Here is a 21,133-nt window from a genome sequence, read left to right on the forward strand (position 1 = left end):
TCCTTACAGTTGGTCTAAAATCCAAAAAGTATTTATGGGAAAAAAAAAGTTTAAAAACGAATGCAAAGAAACCAACCTAATTTCAGAGAACAGAGATTGGCTGCATGAGATTAAAGAAATGTCTCCTTTAGATAACCAATGTTTCAAATTGTGAGAGTTCTCAGAGGGCCCAGATGTTCTTCTCTGTCTAGCCCATCTGCAGTGGGCCACTCTGGAGAGGACCTGGCTACCTCAGCTAAGGAAAAATGCCATCACCCAGTAGCCAGACCATACAGGTATCTTATCTAGGGAACATTGTGATGCTCACTCCTGAGGAGAAAAGCCAGTTTATTAGCTGGGTCTCTCTTCTCCCCAGGGTTGTTGGCCACTGGCCCACAAGGACAAAGGGAATAGAGTGGACAAACAGGGTTTCAGACAGCCCATGAGTACAAACGGAAATGACAACACTCTTGGATCAGATTCGGGGAAACAGATCAACTGTATTTGGTGGAGAATCAAGGGTTACATAGTTTTAAGGGAGGTGGGTAGAAATATCCTGGGTAGGCAAAGGTCATTAGCATGGGGAGGCATTCCAGGAATCTCAGGCACTTGCTCAATGGGTCCTTATTGTGGGTGGGAGGAAGCTACATGACACTCTACAGGTAGAGTGTGACATGGTCAGAGAAGGAGAAGCTCTGCTGGTGAAGGGAGTCCTGCATTTTGCGCCAAACTCAGAAGGCTATCCAGACAATGGTAGACTTCAATATGAATTAGCATGGCCCAACAATTGTTTATGGCAGACAAATGAACCAATGACGTCATCAAAACAGGATAGGTGTGAAGACCCCCTCTCTGGGGAGACCCTCACTCAAGTCTCGGGAAGTCACTGCCACCCAAAAACTCGCAAGACACCGAATCTGGATGCAAACAGCAGAGGCTTTATTCGGAAGTGTTAGCTGGCTAACGGTCAATTCATTTGCTCACGCAGGAGCTGAATCGACAAAGACTGGCTGGCTGAGGGGCTTTTTAAAAGGGGAAAACCACAAGCCAGGGGAGTGAGGAGGGGGTGAGGGGTTGCTAAGGAAACATAACATAAAAATATTGGAAAATTTCAGAGGAGCCCAACCTAAGTGAGTCAGGGTCATGTGGAAAACACTCTGTATACTCATTCTTCTCAAAAATGTGGTCTTGCCATGTCATTGTGGCCTTGCCCTGTCACTTGCTCAACTATTTCTCAGTTGCTCCAGACACATCCCTGCCCTGTCATCGTGGTCACTAGTTTCTCAGCACCACCTAGAGGACTTGCATTCCTCTCTTCCCTTTTGGTTAGCAGGTTCCTGAAACCGGCCAGTCTACATTTTTAGCTTGCTTCTGAGAAAATTTTCCATGCCCTTTAAAGTGAGGCCTAAAGAAAAGCCTACATACTTTTTATAAAATGATTTTTATAATTTTTCGCTCCTGTAGGTGAAGGACAGATTCATAACCGGTTAACACCCTTCTCTGTCTTAAAAGTTTCCCATCAGGTTTTGACTGTGAGCCCTGGAACCACATGATGAGTCCCAGAACTGTGTGATGCTATATATTTATTTTTGGTTGATTGTCTCTCCTCACTAGGAAGAAAGTCCTTGAGGGCATAAGAATTTCTTTGATCCATTGAGGCAAAATGGTCTCTGAGAAACAAGCTGATAAGTGCTAAGAATTCCATCAACACATGTTGCCTAAATCGATGCATAAACGAATCAACCTTGTAGCAGTCACTCAAAAGAGAGTTCTTTGGGAAGACAGAGGGAAACAATGCTAGGTTATAATAGAAAGCAATCAAATGTGGACATGGAAGACGCTGAAAATTAGTCAAGAGAAGTCCGCATGAGACGTCCTTAGATCCCTAGTGATGGCCTATGGACCTCAGGGAATTTTGTCTCATCAGCATGTGGCCTTCTAGAACTGTCTGCCCTGGGTCTCCATGTTTCTCTGCTCAGTGTGGATGCACCCAAACACAGGGCAATCTACCTGATTCTCTCCAGACATTTAATCTGCAGCTAACAGGAGCATAGGAAGCTGAGCCACCAGTCACACCAGCACCTTGGAAAGATGGCTCATAAATTCTCATGCCTCAAACCCCTTCTTTCCAAAGCCTATTTATTCAGTTCTAAACATTCTTTAAGCCACTGATATCCCTTTAATAGTCTCAGGTTTTAAAAACAAATTCTGGTTTTCTCAGCATACTCCTGTTGATGTAGTATATGTTTCTATGACTACAAAGGCGATTAAAGGGTAACTGAATGTGTCTGAAGGGCCTTGCAATGATGAATTAGTGTTGGTCACTAACTGTTCACAAGTATTGAGCTAAATTCCTTACATGAGTTGCCCAATTCACTGTGTAAAAGCATCTTTAGTAGCGACAATTCCTAGTTTTTAAAGAAAAAGACTTAAAGAAGTTCACACATTCAGACTGGCACTCAACAAGTTACAGAGCCAGAATTTGACTCCAAAGGCCAGGGGCTGAGCAGCCGAATCTCCTCCCATGGGGCCACTAAGAGCTCCTGGGTGTCCTGAGTCTCAGCATGGATAAGTGGAACTGCCTCTGGTAGCCAAACTAGGTAGAGCGGATATTTCGATAGAGTGGTGGTGAACCTCTTAGAGAGTGGGTAGAACTAAGGATAGAAACACTAGCTTCTACATCACTCACTTTGCAAACTCTTGAGTTGCATTATTTATGGTTTTCAATACTGTGCAAGAAAACTAGGCTACTTCCTACTGAAGCATGTGCTAAAACGGGTGCACAGAGAGGTGGTACCGGGCAAATGGGTCCAAAGCATCTCTATACCTGATGGATGAGGACCTTTTCTTATGTTTCAAGGACTTCTGATTAGTAGTCACAGAGGTGAACAGCATTCATTGTCCTTGCCTGCCATTCTCTGTGACCTAGGCTTGCCTATCCTCCAACACTGTATTCTTTCTTTACCTTCTACGTCTTTATTCATTACTAGCCACTTAGAAAACAATCTGAATATCTGACTATGCCAAGCAACAGGACTGCACAGCCAATAAGAAGAGTAAAATCCTGTTCTCATAAAACAGAAAACCTAGGTCGAGAAATGAAAGTGTCAAATAGCACATATCTTAAGCCCTGAGATCAACTGCAAACCCATATATACATGTACAAATGTGCATTGTTAGGAGATGAGGACGAGGATTCAGGTCTGAGATGGAATGTGATGCGGAAGAATCTATGTAAGATGAAGGGCTCTGAGGCAACGTGAGGGGGTGACAATTAGCCAAGAGTTAGAGAGTCTATGCAGTGGGAGCCTCACATACAGAGGTATATTTATTCATTTTAGTCACTGAGACCAAAATACAACTTACAGTGGACATTTGCATTGCGGTGCAAGATTTCAGAGGTTCAGTCCACTATTGCTCAGCTCCATATTCATTGCGAGAACATCATGATCACAGGGATGACTGGTGGTAGAGGAGAATTTTCACCTCATGGTGGACTGGATTTAGAGAAAGAGAGACACAGAAAGCAGCCAGAGGAAAAGACCTGCTGTCAATGTCCTGCTTCCTCTAGCAAGGTCCCAAAGCCCAAAGTTTGCAAACTTTTAGTGCCACTGGCTGAGAACCAGTTATTCAGCATGAGCCTGGGAGGGTGCTTTTAATATTCAAACTGTGACTGCCTGGACTCGGTTGTCTAGAGGAGCTTAGAAGCAGATGGCAGGAGCTGAGGCTGACTGAGTGGGCAGGCTAGATTGGAATCTGGTCTGTGTTCTGAGTGCAGCCTATTCTCCCGTGACTTCCAGAAGAAAACATGTTAGAGAAGGCAGAGCTAAAAATAACAGGACAGCAATGGTTTCAAGCAGGATGTTCCTGTGTGTTGCATGCCTAAATGGCTGTTCAAACGCTCTGAGCTTGCAATACTCGTCATCAGTCTGGGCTGTGGGTTACATGATAAGTTGCTGGGATCTGACTGGAAGGCAATCTTACAAAACCCTCCCAGAGTAACTCCTCCTCATTCGGAGAAATGAACTAATCCATGGACAGCCTCTCCCAGATCCTGAGCCTGAAATTAGGGCCTTCATTTTGTAGATGAGAACGAACCTCAGAGGGACCCTACAGCTAATTGGAGTAAGTACAATTTAAGCTTGCTAAACTCTCAAGCTGGGTTTTAACCACTGCCCTAGTTACTTTGTCATTGCTGTGATAGGACACCACAGACAAGGCAACTTTTAGAATACATAGTTTATTTGGGGCTTATGGTTTCTAAGAATCCATGACAGCTGAAGGCTCACATCTTGATCTACAACCACATGGCAGAGACAGGGCAGCACACTGGAATGGTGCAAGTCTTTTGAAAACTCACAGCCTAGTGTTACAGCTCCTCCAACAAGACTCTTAACTCCTAATCCTTCCCAAATACATGAGCCTATGGGGGTCATCTTCATTCAAACCACAATAGCCAGTAATTATATTTATCCCTAATTCTAGGAATATATAATTAATATAATTAATATAATATATAATATAATATATATAATAATATAATAATAATATAAATAAATATAATTCTATATTCCTAGAATTAGGGATAAATATAATTACTTGGTGGAGTAATGGAGGGTGAAACTCAGAGAGAAGTGAGGTCCAATAGAGGAAGTGGAGACCACGGGGCTGGGTAATTCTTTTGTCAGGAAAAGGACTGTGCAGGACTATTGCTTATAGGATGGAGACTCCACAAAGATGGAAAACAACATACAATGTATATGGATTAGAGCGATCAAGAGAAGAAGAGAAAACTAGTGAAGGAAGAATGATGGATGTGCCACGTTCTAGGCAAGAAAGGATTTAGGATGCTGGGTTCACACTCAAGGCAGAAGCTCCTATACCAGGCTCTGCTGTGTTAGATCTGCTTGGGAACCAAAGCAGAGAAAGCAATATGAAACCAAACAGTTTTTTTTTTTCCAAAACAAAGCAGAATCAAAGTCCCCAAGAGTGAGGCCCGAGCATCAGTAGGTTTTGCTTGTTAATCTGCTACATCCCCAGGAGGTTTCCATGAACAACCAAGGTGGGATTTCATTAAAATTCTACAAGGATATAGTTTGGGGGGCTCAGATCAGCACACGGCCAATGAATCCAAGTCTTTGCACACTGGTCTGCGGCTGCTCTGTTTCCCTTGGCGGCTACATTCAATCTGAGAAACAGAGATTTAAATCTAAACACAGGCATTCCAAGTTTGCCTCTTCCTTCATTTACTCTCCTTGCCTTGAGTTGAGTTCATTTTAAATTTTATAGCTTTAGATATGTCTTCCAAGTTCTGCGATCGATAGATACAGTTAGCACACTTTCCGACTTTTCCTGAACAATTAAACTCTTAGTGAACCTAACCAAAGAGAGTCTGATGTTCTTCTAGTGACCACTTTTAACAATGTAGTACGCTGAGCACGCACCTTGTCACCAACTAAGAACTGTATGATTTTGTACCCACAGATCACCTGCCACAGCCCAGGCCTCACGGTAGCTCCTGAGGCTGCAGGTGTGATCAAGACTGACGCTCAGTGCCTGCACTCCTAGGGCTTGTATTCTTGTGGAAAGAAAAAATCATAAAAACAAACAAACAAACAAATCACAAAATCAGCACAAGTACCCAGCTAGCTGTGTAGTGACTGGAGAACTGGGAGTGAGCATCAGGCCTGGGTTGCCCACATCACAAAAGACAAGATGTTTCTGAAAACCTTACACTTGGACGTTGTATCCTCTGTACTAAACAAAACTTGGAAAAACTTTTCTTTATGAATCCCCAGTGCTTCTAAATCTTTCCAAAAATTGTTTCTAAGAGAGACAAAGAAAAAGGCCCCAGGAAGAGACCACCAAGGACCTGACTTCAGTGACCTACTTCCTCTACCAAGGCTCCAAATCCCAAAGTTTCTACACTTTAGTGCTACTGGCTGGAAACCAACGATTCAGCAAGAGCCTGGAAGGTGCTTTTAATATTCAGACTGACGGTATTGGCCTGGTTGTCTAGAGGTCTGAAAGGCCTGACTAAGGGGCAAGCTGGCTCAGGAACACACTCCAGATTTTATTTTTCAGTCACGCACCAGCTTCTCATTTGATCCCTAGACATATCGCCCATTAGACCTGTACCAACAAGGAGAAATTATTACTACTTATTTAATGTGTATGGACGAGCAATGTAGCGTATGAATATAATAACGTATTTAAAGACTCACGTTAAATACTTTACTGCTAGCCTTTTATGATGCTCTTATCTCATCTAAGAGAAGAGCAACTGTCTTTTAGAGACGTTCACTGTCTCCATGGCTCTACCGTGCTTTGCTAAAGCTGTGTGGATTTGAATCCAACAATCTGACTCAGAGCCACAGCTCTCAATAACCATATTCTATGGAGCATAGGAACTATCTTGTTCTTAAAGTGAGCATCGTCTTTAGGCCATACAGATCTGAATGATAACATGAAGACAAATCCCAAATTGTAGAGTCAGGCTAACCAGGCAAACAGCATGGCCCAGCTTGGTCTTGTTATCTATCTATCTATCTATCTATCTATCTATCTATCTATCTATCTATCTATCTATCTGTCAATGATGGGCATTCAAGAATGACAGTAAAAACTTGGAATCGGCAATAAAAACATGCCACAGGTAACCACTCCTGTGACATTCAAGCAATGGCATTGACATGTGGTGTGTCCTCAAGACTGAAGGTGAGCTCAGACCTTCAACCTGCGCTGGGTACAGGGTCATAACCACAGGTTGTTACCTGGTGACTGTCAGCATCTTTGTGGCTTTGCCATGGTTACCTGTGTTCATTACTGCAAAGCAAACAGTTAAGTGTTGCCTCATCCAGCAAATGGAATAGAATACACAGTAGATGTCATTATTAGATGCCCTGTTAAATCTGTACTGCCAGTGTTTGGCTCCAACTAGGATTACCACACATTGAGAGAGAAAGCCCATTTCCCTATCATGTAGAAAGCAAGATTTGTCTCGTATCAGGTCATCAGTGGCTATCAATGGATTATCAGCAGGTATGAAGCAGAGTCCTCCCACAGTCCTGGGGACCAGTAGACATGGGTTCCCTGTATTTAATGATCTGGTGTTTTCAGGGTTGTAGGTAAGATTCCAGGTCTTTGAAAGGCGAGCACGTCAGGGTTGATGGGCTGTCTGAAGTGTAGTTTTAATGAGGCACGCCTCCCTAAATCACACAGAAACTAATTGCACAGGAACCAGCTGAAAGCATTGCTAAGTAGGCTGTCTCCCCGGCTCTTTCAATGACTTAATGATTGTTTTTAATTAATTCTCTTTCTTTATTTGCAAATTGGAGTTTAAAGGCTTTAAAGTAGCTCAGCTTCCCTTCTCTCCATTTTGTCTGACAGAAGAGTTTGCTCAGCTAACCCTTTCTTCTTAGAAAAACAAAAAAGAAAAAAAAACCTAAAACAGAAATGCAAACCTCTGTCCAACCTACCCAAACAGCTACAAGGTCTGACTCAATTACTAATGTTCAATATCATTAATGTAGTGTACTTATCAGCGTGTGACACAACAGACACTGGCACTGACACAGCAGGGGTCCGCCATTTGCAAGGTCTCTCCATTCGGTACCTTCCTTTGATCCTCAGGTAGGAATCTCTCTCTCTCTCTCTTTTTTTTTTCTTTTGAAAATGCTTTTATTCAAATGATCCTTTCCATATCTGGTAAGGTCGCTTTTTATTGGCTTTGTTATAAAGTTTAGATTTAACAGAAAGTAAATGGTGTTTTAATTGATAGATCAACAGATGTGCATTTTTTTCCCAATTAATTTTCTATTTGCTTGGCTTTTCAGTTGGTACTGTAGTGTGTATAAAGTGTCACTGAGGCCCAAATGATGGAATTACAAGCCATGTCACTAGTATTTTTTTTTCTGAAATAGAGAACTATTTGAGCAGTAGCTTTAATTTATTGAGGATACGGCATTTGATCTAAATAGAAGCACCTGCCCAATGTGCATCTTGCTATTCATTCTTTTTTGTTTGTTTGTTTTTTGTTTGTTTGTTTTTTTATTAGATATTTTATTTACACTTCAGATGCCATCCCCTATCCCCATTCCCCCCACTTAGAAAACCCCTATCCCATGCCCCCTTTTCCTTTTTGCATTTATACATTTTTTAAAAATAATGTTAATCATAAGCGTTATAAGTTTGAAATTGTTCAATCAGAGGTGTAACCCACTGACCAACCTAGATATAACAACTATCTTTGACTGGTGGAGATACATGAATATCTGCCTCCCTGTCTCCCCCCTCTTACTCTCTTTCATCACCTAGCTTCTCCTATCCTTCTCCTCTTCTTACTCCTTTTCTTCCTCTCAGTACTCCTCCTACCTTGGCTCCTCCTACACATCACCCTTCCTGTTAAAATGAAACTTTTCTCTCAAAATACAATTAGAGCATAATTATGCCAATTTGTACCAGTGAGGTACAAGATAGTCCTAATACCCAGTCCATCATTTTGTTGACTAACCAGCACCTCTGTCATCTATCCTAACTAAAACATTTAGTTCTGAACCTGGCTTTAGAATGAATGTCAGCTGACGACCATCCACTCAAATCTTTTCTCTTACAGTAAATAGTAGTTTTCAACCCCGTCAGAAATCCAGAATGACTGAGTTAACTATAATTGTGGGAAGCACAAAGCATAGCTTCTAAAACTTAGCCAATTTATAGAGACCTCTGAACACCTGAAAAGCCCCTATACTGCCGAACATTGGAGCATCAAATCTTCAGCCTTCTGGCCCAGAATCATCTGACAGACCTTCGTGATGCAGGATTATTAAGGACTGATTACTCTGTCTAGGCAGATAGAATCAGTCGACTATTCTGCAAGTGTGTCCTTTTCTAAACAGTAATTTGTCTGTAGATGGAAAGAGGCAATTCTTGCCTAGTGGTGGTCACTGCACAACTGGATTAACTCCAAGGATGCTCAATTTCTTCTTAGAATTCAAGACAGGGCTGCCGATTTTCTCCCACTGATGCACACAGCATCCATTGTGATTCAGCAGAGGGCAAGCCAGTGACAATGAGCACAGTTGTGACAGGACAGTCATCCACTTGCAGATCGGGGCAACACACAATGAACTGAGCAGAACCCAGTCAGCTGATGACACAAAGCGACACAAAGTGGAACGATATGTAAGCAGGAGTTACATCACACGGAATAACCAACCTGCCATCCCGGAAGTGGATAAAGCAGCTGGCTGGAGCCAGAGGCTTCCAAGCAGGTTCTTGAGTTGGGAGAAACTACCACCAACACTGAAAATATCTTAGGTAAAATTTAAAAAGAAAGTTTAAAACGTTTTTTTTTTTGTTTGTTTGTTTGTTTTTTTTTTTTTGTTTTTTTGTTTTTTTTTTGAGAAGAGGATAAATTTAAACTTCTCACCAAGGAAAGGGCTCAATATGTTTAGGATTATCATGTATGAAATAATAACAAATGAAATAAAGAAATTCCGTGGAAGGCATATGCTCCTGTAAGTTAGGCTCCAATAGGTTTTACACCTCAAGAGTAGACTGTGTGTCCCATTCATCAGAAGTCCAATAGAATATCTGTCCACTCACTACCTTCATAAACTGGTGCTTCACAAAAGTTTGCCACAAAATACAAACCTGTGAGCCAGATTTCAGAAACAACTGTGCATCTTCCCAACTAACATGATAGACAAGGGCTCGTTCTGGGGACTTTGTGGTGAGCTGTCATGACCAGGCACCTGCAAAGACACTTAACGAAGATCTAGGGATGACAGATGACACAGAGCAGTAACTGAAACCTCTCAACCCACTTTAGCGATTTTTGAAATAAGTCATTATTTGGTGTCTATTCTGCAGTCATTAAAATTCCCCGGGTACAGGTCAAATGGTTTAAAGTAGAAGACATGTCTCAGGTAAGGCAAAGCAACAGTTAGAAGCAGTAAGTTGATATTTATTTTCTTTTTTCCCTTCCTCCTAAACATCTGGATTTTATTTTATTTTATTTTATTTTATTTTATTTTATTTTATTTTTTTCTAGTGAAGGAATCTAGTTAGACTCTACTGGAATGAATCATCTTTTGAATAAAACTTCATTCCAAGTAACGGTTCTTCATGGTGGTAGGTAGAATTTCATTTTCAATCATGGGTATGAAATTGACATTTGAAACCAGGCAAATATCTTACAGAGAGTGGTGTGAAAGGGAGCCGTCCCAAGTCTCATTTGACATCATTCATCTTCAGTGCTGCCAATAGCTTCCAGATAAGGGGACTTTCACACCCAGCCTCACTCCCAGCTGCTGGGAAACCATATGGACTGATGAGCAGAGGCAGGTGTCCTCTCACCAGTAGTCTCAACCCACCTGCTACAGACCTCTCATTAACGGACACAGAGACCCAGATTGCTATGCTGTGCTGTGCTATGGCAATTTTTCATTTTTTAAAGATTTATTTATTTAGTTTATGTATATGAGTACACTGTCACTGTCTTCAGACACACCAAAAGAGGGCATCAGATCCCATTACAGATGGCTGTGAGCCACCATGTGGTTGCTGGGAATTGAACTCAGGACCTCTGGAAGATTAGTCAGTGCTCTTAACCACTGAGCCATCTCTCCAGCCCCAGCAAATTTTCATTTTATAGTCTCAAGCAGTGAATTTCCCTGTTTAAGTTTAGGATGGAAAGCAGAATCTAACCGACAACACAGGTGGGAAAGGCTGTGAGCAGCCTCTGTGGGAATCCAGGAGAGGTGCAGGCCCCCTCCCCCAGCCTGTTGAAGAAAACAACAGTGGCAGCCTACTAGGTCTTGGGGTGTAGCTGGCAGAGAGCTTGTCTCAAATGCTCACAGCAGCAGATGGATCCCCAGCGCTCCACAGAGACACTGCAGCAGAAGGACTTCCAGTCTTTAGCTTAGAGGGCTGATTTGGGGGCAGTCATGATTCCAAATGCTTTTCACATTTTACCTAATGGAATCCTTACACATCAATGAGAAATATTATTAGAGGCACTGTTCTAAGGACTTTCTCTTTAGCTCATTTAATCCCCCCTCTCAATATCTCAATCACTCTCTCTTCCTCTCTCTCTCCCTTTCCCTCCCCCTCTCCCTTTCTCACACACACAAAATCATGTATGTTATATAGACAGAGAAACTGAGGCACCAAAACCATTAATTTTCAGTAGGTCATTGTAGGAGGAGCTAAGGTGGGAGGAGTAAGGAGAAGAAGAGGAAGAGGAGGAGCTAGAGAGGGCAGAGATGTAGGAGGATGAAGAGCCATGCAGGTATGGAGAGCAGTGGCGGGTAACAACTTATATTTAGGTTAGCTAATTGGGAAACAACTCTAATTGTATAGGCATATTGTTATTGAGCATTACCAAACATATAAAGCCTTTGATTAATATTTAAGCATTAGAATCTCATTTTCCTACCAGGCCCATGTGGATGATGGGATGGTCTGGGCAATGCCCAGCCTTGTGGAGACAGCGTGGAAGATTGACAGAGCCATCTCCCATGCTGGCGTCTTGTGGGTGGCAGGGCTGGCGTTTCTGGCTGGCCATTTCTAGCTGCAGCATGCATGCACACACATGGCCTCTGGCCGAGGAACGGCAGCTGAGCTAGGCAGAGCCTCCGAAGCTTAGATAGTGGGTTTGACTAGCAGCCATTTTAAATAATTACTTCAACAGGTCATACATACAGTCTTTTGAAATCAGGTATGCTGTCAGCAATACACATATTACAATATGCCAAAAATATAGGTTTACTCAACACTGTTATATTTACAGATTGAGTTGGGGAGGTGGCTTGCCGGTTAAGAGCACCTGCTTCTCTTGCAGAGGATTCTTGTTTTCCAGCATCCACATGGTGGCTCACATCTGTGACTCCAACTCTGGCTGCCACAGGCACTGTATGCACGTGGTACACACATGTGTGTGTGAGCAAACACTCATACACAGAAAACAAAAATAGATCTTTTTTGTTGCTTTTTAAAAGAAAGTCCTATTGATGAGTGGGGAACTAGATATAGAGGTGGCTTGCCTGCAGAACCTAAATTCCACCAACAGCCAAAATTTCTGCCATCTTTTGTAAATTCAACTTTTAACATAATTCAAAATGCTAGAAAACACTCTGTTTCTATCTGTGCACTTTTCAGAGCACGTTAGCATCAGAAAGCCCCAGCCCCTCTGCTTCCCATCAGAAGTCTCATTGCCGGATGTACGTACTTTGTATGAGTCTAAATAGCCAGTGGCTGTTCTGGTCTGCAGCAGAACAATAGCATCTCAGAGAGCACAGTCTGAGCACAGCATCAAGGGGGCAGGGACGATACCCAGCTGACCCTGCAGCAGGGCACAGAGCTGAAGACACGCCATGTTCAATGCCTGGAAGCTGGTGGTTTCCAGGACTCTTCTTGGGTTCCCCTTACAGGGCATACGGGTTAGTTCTTTCTGTGAACCTAATGTTAATATTGTCATCCCTTAACTCTGAGGATAAAGGGGAGGGTGACAATATTCTGTATCGTTAAGATGGCTTCAGGTCTATCTCCTCTGAGTCCCCTGCTACTCAACAGCCCATTTTGACACTCTGCATCACAGACCAGCCTTGATGCTTGTTAATAAGATCTAGTGTCTCACTCAAAGGCATGTTTTACAGGCTGGTCTGGGAATACCTTGTCTAGTGCAGGGCGGGGACACCACTAGATTTTCTTGGTTATAATTCAAATACAAGGGATGTAAAAAACAGCAGAGAGGCATGCAGTGAGTAGGAAAGCAAGGGGCCGGCTGAGGTTGAGGAACAGCCAGCCTTAGCATTGAATGCAGAGGTGTGAACAGGAGGCCGCCAGGGGCTAACAGCTCTTTAGTGAATGAGACTCAGCAACTAAAACAGGCAAGTACTGGCTTCCTCCCGATCCACTGGCCCAGCTTCTGTCCTAGTGTCCTAGGAGCTGACCTCTGCGGTTGTCCCTGAGGTCCTTTACCCATTGGGCCATGCCAGTTGGAGATGGTAGCCCTGCCACACTGCAGGCATGCCTTGCACCATGCTCTCAGGGTGGAGGCATCTCCTCAGCAGGGCCCCTGCCAAGATGCTCTGCACACTCCCAATTCTCCCAGACTTTCACTTTTACACGCAGTGTCACAATAGTGTCACTATTGCAGGTATTTATTTGAGCAGCCCACCTGGTTCCTCTCGGTCTTCCTGTGCCTCCACAACAGTAGTACCCTACTGACACCATCCTCCATACTCATGCCTCAGCCTCTTATTTTATTGGGAACATTGTATGACTTGACATAGAGAATAACTTTCACAAAAATGGGGGAGAGTAACAGTCTATCAGAGCAGTGTTCATATTCTCTATGAGGGCTGTGAAGGGGTGTGTGTGTGTGTGTGTGTGCATATGTGCGTGCATGTGTGTTCATTTGTGTATGTGTGCATTCATGTCTGTGCATGTGTGCGCATTTATATGTACATGTGCATGCATGTGCATTTATGTATGTGCATTCATGTGTACATGTGCATATGTGTGCATTTGTGAATACATGTATGTGTCCTATATAAGCATGTGTGTTCCACTGTATGCAGAGGCCAGAAGTCAGCATCAGTTTTTGTTCCCTATCATGCTCCACTTTATAAAATACAGTGCTTAGAAGCTATGAAGATGGCAGTGTCTTCACGTAAGCCTGTTGTTAGGCCTGAGGGCCTCTTCTAAGCCTCTCCAAGAGGAATGCTGACTTCCTCTCTGTCCATACAACACAAGGTTCTCCCTACCACCCTCCCTTGTTTGCCTCTCTTATCCTTTCAACTGTGAAGACCTGAGCAGGACTCTGTGAACCCCCACTAACAGATACAAGAGTCAGGGTGCAGACTTCTTGTTAGGTTAGGAATAGAATAGCAAGCTAAGTCACATATTCCTAATCACAGTGTTTATTAAACCCACTACTTTTAAATCAAGCACTTGTTGAGGCCCTACTGTGTGTCAGGTATCATACTAGACTCAGGAGACAAATGATGAACAAGATACACACAATTCCTGCTGGGAATGGTCAGGGTTGGGGGATGAAGGGATGAAGGGAGGGAGGAAGAAGGGCTAAAATGAGGTGTAGAAGAGGCAATGAAAAAGTATGTAAAAATAGGCTTTTAATTATAAACCCTGCCATGTAATTCATGGGAACGAGATAGGAGGGTAATGGATCCCATGAATAACGTCATCCCTGGTGAAAGGCTAGACCTGCTATTGGCCACAGGATTCATCTGTAAAATGAAGAAACTTTGTATGGACACAGAAGAGATTAAGTCCTGGTGCCCGTGGAATAACTTGTTTAGTAAAGCACCCGAGCTGATACGCTGAAGCCTGGTATGGCCAACAGCATGTCTTCTGCTACTGAACACAGACCATGACTGGTTAGGATAATTACGCATTTGGTCACCAGGCTTCAAGAAAGTGAGTGTGAGCACAATGCCCACACCCTGATTTCAAGGTTTTTCTAAGTGTCCAGTGAATCTTCTGTCCCCAAGGATTTTAGTGCTTGAAGAGTTGTGGGTAAAAGCCAAACGGAGCGGCAGATGCCATCTGTCTCCTGGGTGGGGGAAGAAGAAGAAAGCTCATGAGCATGCTTTTGCTTTTTGTCTGAGGAGCTAGCTGGAAGTGGTTTTAACTCGGGGGAAGACAAGAAGCATTTGGATCAATTCCTCTGGAAGCCAAGAGAGAAGCAGCCGGTGTCGGATACATGGTTTTGAGTGATTCCCACTTCCTGGGACATGGTGCATTTAGAGCCCCCTGAACTGTTCCCTGTCTCTGACCACCGCCTCACCAGCATATTGCTGCTCTGGGGATGCAAGTGATCAGAGCTAACAGTGCATCTGCACCTCTTTCAGACGGGGAAAACTCTGAAGGACGAGGAGAAACATCTATCTGCCTTTTACTTTCTTTGGTTTCGCAACATCTTGAATAAAGCAAGGATTTGTCTCCAGTGTGTCTCCTCACTTGGAGATCTGATCTACTAAAGACAAAAAGCATTGAATTTTGGGGGGTCTTATTTGAGTAATTTATACCTTTTGATGGGTTTATGTAACATTCAATATTCAGTAATAGTTTTGTTTTGTGCCAGACATTTGTTAGTTTCAAGGATTAATGAGCTTGGACCCACATGGAGCCTGGCTTCAGGGGATTTACAGTGTAGCCACAGAGATGGACAATTAAACTAGCAATTGCAATAAATTATGTTAAGTGTTACATAGGATAATCAAATGCACTTACAGTCTCCAAAGTCAAGAAAGGCTTCCCAGAGGAAAAAAGTTCTCTTTAAATGAATATCTGAAGAAGGGAAAGATCTGAACGTGGAAAGGGAGTGAGTGGGTGGGGACTCTTCTCAGGACAAGTCATACAAGCTTTTTCATGAGAGGGCCGCCGTGCTAAAGGAAATTTACTCTGGTTATAGAAAAAAAATGGAAGAACAAGGAGGAAGGCAGCTCCCACCTGCCTCAGGAGCCAAGGTGAGGAAGGTAGCTTCATTTGAAAGTCACTGGGAGGCTCCAAAGGGGTCTAAACATGAAGGCTCATGGTTACTTTCATGTCATAGATAGATCTTGCTTACTGTACTGTGCAGTATGGACCAGAGGATTGCAAGTGCCAATGCTGATCTGGACTAGGGTGTTGGCTGAAGACACGCACATCAACAGAGTTGAGCAACATAAGTAAGACAAAGGCCATACTAGATGGATACAGAGATGAATAAGGACACTGAAAGCTATTCTCACACCTTGAACTTGCCTGCCACAGTGAAGTCTGAGAAGGAGCAGAAACCGTAAGAAGAAACATCATTAGTAAATTTTACATACAAGGACTTGGAAGTGGTACTCAAATAAAGACAATAAGCCGTTGGATCAGCCTCTCTGAGAGCCAAGAGATAGAAGTCAGGAATCCATTAGTAGATAGATGGTGTTGTGTCTTCATGGGAACTGTCCCCCAGGGGCTCATGTATGTGAACATGTGGTCACCAGCTGGCAGTGCTATTTTGGAAGGCTGCAGAACCTTTAGGAGTCAGAGTCCTGCTGGAGAAAGTAGGTCATGAGGGGCAGGCCTTTCCTAGCCTGGCTCCACTTCCTGTCTCACTCTGCTTCCTGACAGCGCAGGACACCCACTGCCACACCCTTTTTGAGTGATGGACTATATCCTCTCTTGAACTGTGAGCCCAAATCAACTCTTCCTTTCTTCAGTTGCTTCTTGTTAGGTGTTTGGCCATTGCAACAAGCCAAGTAACTAATATAGATAACAGTTAAAGCCACGGATATGGAGCGTGTGTACAGGAGTGAGTACTGGGAAAGAACTGTCACATGCAGTGACACTCAGGGAAAAGAGCCTGGAAAGGAACATTAGGGGAGAATGGTAGTGTGCATGGAGGTTGCCCCAGAGCCCCAGAGTGTAGGCGATGATACCCTGGAGGTAAGCTGCTGGTTGGTACATCCTGGATGCACCAGTCAACGAGGTAGTCTTTACCTACACACATACCTTCTGGAGCCTTGGTTTCCTTCATATTAAAGCAAGAGCAATAACACTACTATAACACCCACTTCAACAAGTTGTCCCAAGGAGATGACCTGATCTATGCAAAGTGTCTTAGAACATGGCTACCATGCGCTGCATCCTTACCAGGAGTTTATTTTTAAGTGTATCGGATAGTAAGCAAATTGAAGCATCATTCAGTGGGCAAGAAATAGAGTCCCCAGAGAGCAGAAGCCTCCTAACAATGGGCTGCTTACACCGATTCCCTTCTGTAAGCTGCTGATATTCACAAGCCCCTCCAAATCAGATTTGTCTCTGAGTACAGCACTTACTTAGCAGACAGAACTCCTTTGTCTCTTTAGTTTCCCCGACAATCCAACAAGCAGGAAGACTTGTTTCTCAACTGAGATTAACTTACTAACATCATAGGAACCTAATGGCCAAATGGGAATTTGAACCCAAGTTTTCTGGTTGCAGATTAGTCCCACTCTGTTCTTTCTTGGAAATGTTTGTGGCCATCTTACCAGCAAACAAAACGTTTTGAGATGGTTTTTGCCTAAAGTAACTCCTTCAGGGTTTGTTGTGAACCCCCAGTGCCATCAGCGGGGCTGTGGGTTAAAAGGCATCAGGGCGTAATGTTTGTACCACCGTGTTCTTGTACCTCTTCCCCATCTGAATAATATGAAATGCCAGGGGTCAGCCCCTGTAAATACCAAGTCGCGATCAAACCATGGTGTGTAAAGTGTTAGCACTATTACTAATAACCTGGGCGGCGGGGGGGGGGGGCGGGGGGGAAGACACTGAATTTTAACTTTTTTTTTCATTTTACTTGATGTCTTAGTTAGGGTTTTGCTGCTGTAAGCAGACACCATGACCAAGGCAACTTTAATAAGGAAAACATTTAATTGGGGCTGGCTTACAGGTTCTGAGGTTCAGTCAATTTTGATCATGGTAGGAACATGGCAGCATCTAGGCAGGCATGTTTCAGGAGGAACTGAGGGTTTCACATTTTGTTCTGAAGGCAAACAGAAGAAGACTGACTCCTCAGGTAGCTAGGAGAAAGGTCTCAAAGCCACACCCACGCTTCCTCCAACAAGACCACACCTCCTAATAGTGTCACTCCCTGGGCCATGCATATATAAATCACCACACTTGGATCTAAGAATATCTAGCGAGAGATAGAGATAGAGATAGAGATAGAGATAGAGATAGAGATAGAGAGAGAGAGAGAGAGAGAGAGAGAGAGACTGTCTGTTCGTCTGTCTGTCTATCTGTCTGTCTGTGTACATAGTCCAAATTTTGTGACCCAGCTTCAGATAAAATATAATACTATATGGTTAGAACACCAATGAGCTAGATGGTATCTTCAAGTCTGGGTTTATATACACATGACTGAGTCAAAAAGGGCTGTTCTACAGTGACGTTGTGCCCCTACAATCCGGACTGAGAGGTGAGTCACCATGACATCAGGCACTTCATCAGAGTTCCTCTACTTGATGGTCTCCAGGCAACATAAGGCTCAGAGCAGCCACAATTCAAGTTGGAGTATCTGGTGTGGGAAAGGCCGCTGATCATTCCGGTGTCAAGAAAGAGCCAGGTGGGCCCAGATGACAGAGTGAAAGTGGGCGTTTAGCCTTACTTTCCTCCCAAAGCCTACAAATGACAGCAAACGGATTTTATTACAGGCAAACACCTACAGGGACAAAGAGATAACAGCGATGAAATCTCTGTTGGAAAGCAGATGGGCAAGTGGTAACTGACTCAACAAACCTGAAAATGTCTGAGGAGGGAGGGTGGGGGGACAAAAAACCAACCATACTTGTGTTGTGTAACTGCCACATGGCTCAGGAGCTTGCAGGACTAGGTATCCTGAAAATCAGGGTCGACAGTGAAACTAAAGGCAAAGGGAATGAGAGAGCCTTTTTGGGAGTCTGCTGGGCCAGATGCCCTCTCCCCATGCAGCTATATAGCCAACAAATGGCCCTGTCCCCCTACCCACCACTCCTGGCTCTGCAATGGGATCCTATAGTGGCTCCACTAGGAGTCTAGTATGTGTCTCTGTGGCTTGAATCTGCCTCAGAAATGTTGTTATTGTCTGGGAGGCTTGCTTTGGTTCCTGGGACATGGGCAGAAGTGACAGTGAGCAGTGTCTAAGCTTTCAGCATAAAAGACATCGTATCTTTCCACTTCCGGTGTTGAATTTCTGATACAGCTGTGAGAATATGCCCCGGCCGCCTGCTAGCCCAAGAACAAATGTCTGTGAGGCATCATCAGATCTGAGCTCTCAGCCAGGAGCCAAGCCCAGCCAAGCCCAGCTAACATGCAGGCTCAGAAGCCAGACACAAGCACCGGTAACTGTCATCTGCCCCTGAAATTCCGTGGGATTTGTTCCACAACATGGCAGGTTGAAAGTAGGTAGAAATAGAATGTTGCTGTAATAAAACAACAATATGTGCTATTGACATTGGGAACAGGTGACGACAGATCATAAATACAATGCGCTGCAGTATACATTCCTGAGCTAAAATATAAGGCGGAGAATAGAATACAAGATTATAACCCATATTGCTATATGCTTTTATATATATGGTACAATTGTTAGTGACAGAAAGAAGGCCTGGAAAAAGAATATTTACAGGGTATGCTAGATAATTTTACATCAATCAGACACAAGCTACAATCACCAGAAAGGAAGAAATCTCAATTTAAAACATGTCTTCAAAAGATCAGGCCCTAGGTAAGTCTGTAGAGCATTTTCTTAGCTGGTGATTAATGTGGTAGGGCCCAGCCCATTGTGGGTGATGCTGTCCCTGGGTCAGGGGTCCTCGGTTCTATAAGAAAGCAGGCTGGGCAAGCCATGATAAGCAAACTGGTAAGCAGCACCCCTCCATGGCCTCTGCATCAGATCCTGCTTCTAGGTTCCTGCTCTGCTTGAGTTACTATTCTGACTTCCTTTCAGGGGTAAACAGTAATGTGGAAGTGTAAACTGAATTAACTCTTTCCTCCCCAAGTTCTCTTAGTCATGGTGTTTCATGCCAGCCATAAAAACCCTCACTAAGACACAGGGTGACTCAAGTGTGCTTAGCAGTTCCTCCTGTGTCCTTCAGTGGCAGCTTTGACTTTCCCTGGCTTGGTTTGGAGGCATCTGTGTTTGAAAGGCTCCTGAGGCTGCCTCTGAGGTCTCCTGGAACTAGTGCCTCAGAACATTTCTCAGGGCCCAGCATTCAACTGCTGTTACATTAATTAATTAATTAATTAATTAGCTAATTAATTAACAGTCCTAAACAAGGCAATTCACCTCACAGACTTGAGTTCCCTTGACCTCTTTCAGGGTTCCACAATGGCTGTTTGTCCCAATTCTCAAGCTATGAAAGCGTGGCCACTCTTAGTCTATCTAGTTTTAAACTATTCCTCAAAAATCTACCAGTGGGATCAAGTGACTGTCACCTTCCCTACTGAAGCCTCTTTTCTCTTTAGAGCATGGAGCCCCAGGTCAGGACATAGACACTGCTGGCAAAGTGCAGACTGCACAGGAGCCAGGAGACGGATGACCTGCTGTGTGCAATATTTAAAGACTTATTTTTAGTCCAGGAAGAGAACTTTAGTTGGTCATCTCATCTAAAAAGGAAGACATTCCTCTTTAGCCCACCCGAGGAAGTAAGAGCAGGGCCCATGGTACATCATGAGCCAGTTAGAAAATACATGTGACAGCCCCCCAGACTAGATCAATAATGGAGAAATGCCTCTCTCACTGGGCCAGAGGAGTCTGTACAGAACAAGTAGACTTCTCACTGGCTTACCCATAATGCTCCCTGCTGCCAGGGCCGTGTTTGATCCAAGTTCATCCCAGGAAGTTGCTGGCCAGGAGAGCAAGTGGGAGTTGGGAGGACGCCCCAGATGGTTGCTCATTCTCACCCTTTCTTTCGGAGGCAAGAGAGAGCACAAGGTATTGTCCACATGAAGAATGTAAATGGGAGAGACTCAGGATTGCCAGTCCAGCAGATGAAGCCGCTAACAATTCACATTTTCCTGGGCTTCTGCCTCAGCCTAGACTTATAAAACACCTCTCCACTAGGCATAGACCATGCTTTCTGATTCCAGTACTCCTTCTCCATACACCCTGGCTTGCTGAACCACATTCCCTTCTCTTCCCTAGTTTCCCTGGCTACAAACACCAGGCAAAGCCAAGGGGGTAACGGCAACTAGATACAATACAGCCCTCAATGCAGAGAAACATCTGTAACTGAGCCTGCCTGCTTCTCATTGCTCCTCTCTGAGCACAGCTGCAGAGCACACAAGGGACCCGGGGCTCAGGCAAGGCAGGTCTCATCAGCCTCAAGCACAAGCCTATACAGGCAAACTCAGCAGTGTGACCGGAGAGATGTAACGGTGGATAGCTCTGAAAAGTACCTTGATCTGATTCTCTCCAGGGTGGTAACGAAGCAAAGAACTCCTCGACCAGATTAGAATAGAGCCCTTCATGCAGCTTGCCAACTGCCTGTGTGGGCAACTGCACCTGCAGAGCTGGCTGGAAGGTGGCTGCCACAGGATGCTTCCTTTCCTAACCCACACCTTCCCCTTCTCAGTTCCCTTCTGTCTTCCTGCTTCCTTCAGACCCACAGGTTTGAAGGAATGTGAGTGGGTGTATATA

The 21,133-nt window shown here is 44.0% G+C and overlaps 1 protein-coding gene and 1 non-coding gene across 4 annotated transcripts in view; both read right to left on the reverse strand.

Annotated features, from left to right (window-relative positions):
- The window catches only part of Ncald (neurocalcin delta), a 408,926-nt gene that overhangs the window by 206,551 nt on the left and 181,242 nt on the right, over positions 1-21,133 (reverse strand). The window lies entirely within an intron of this gene.
- Positions 13,612-13,734, reverse strand: LOC117719447 (U6atac minor spliceosomal RNA). The gene has a single exon (XR_004608172.1). It is a non-coding gene; the product is annotated as a U6atac minor spliceosomal RNA (small nuclear RNA).

Source organism: Arvicanthis niloticus, chromosome 13 (assembly GCF_011762505.2).
Source record: "Arvicanthis niloticus isolate mArvNil1 chromosome 13, mArvNil1.pat.X, whole genome shotgun sequence".
In the NCBI taxonomy this organism is placed as follows: Eukaryota; Metazoa; Chordata; class Mammalia; order Rodentia; family Muridae; genus Arvicanthis; species Arvicanthis niloticus.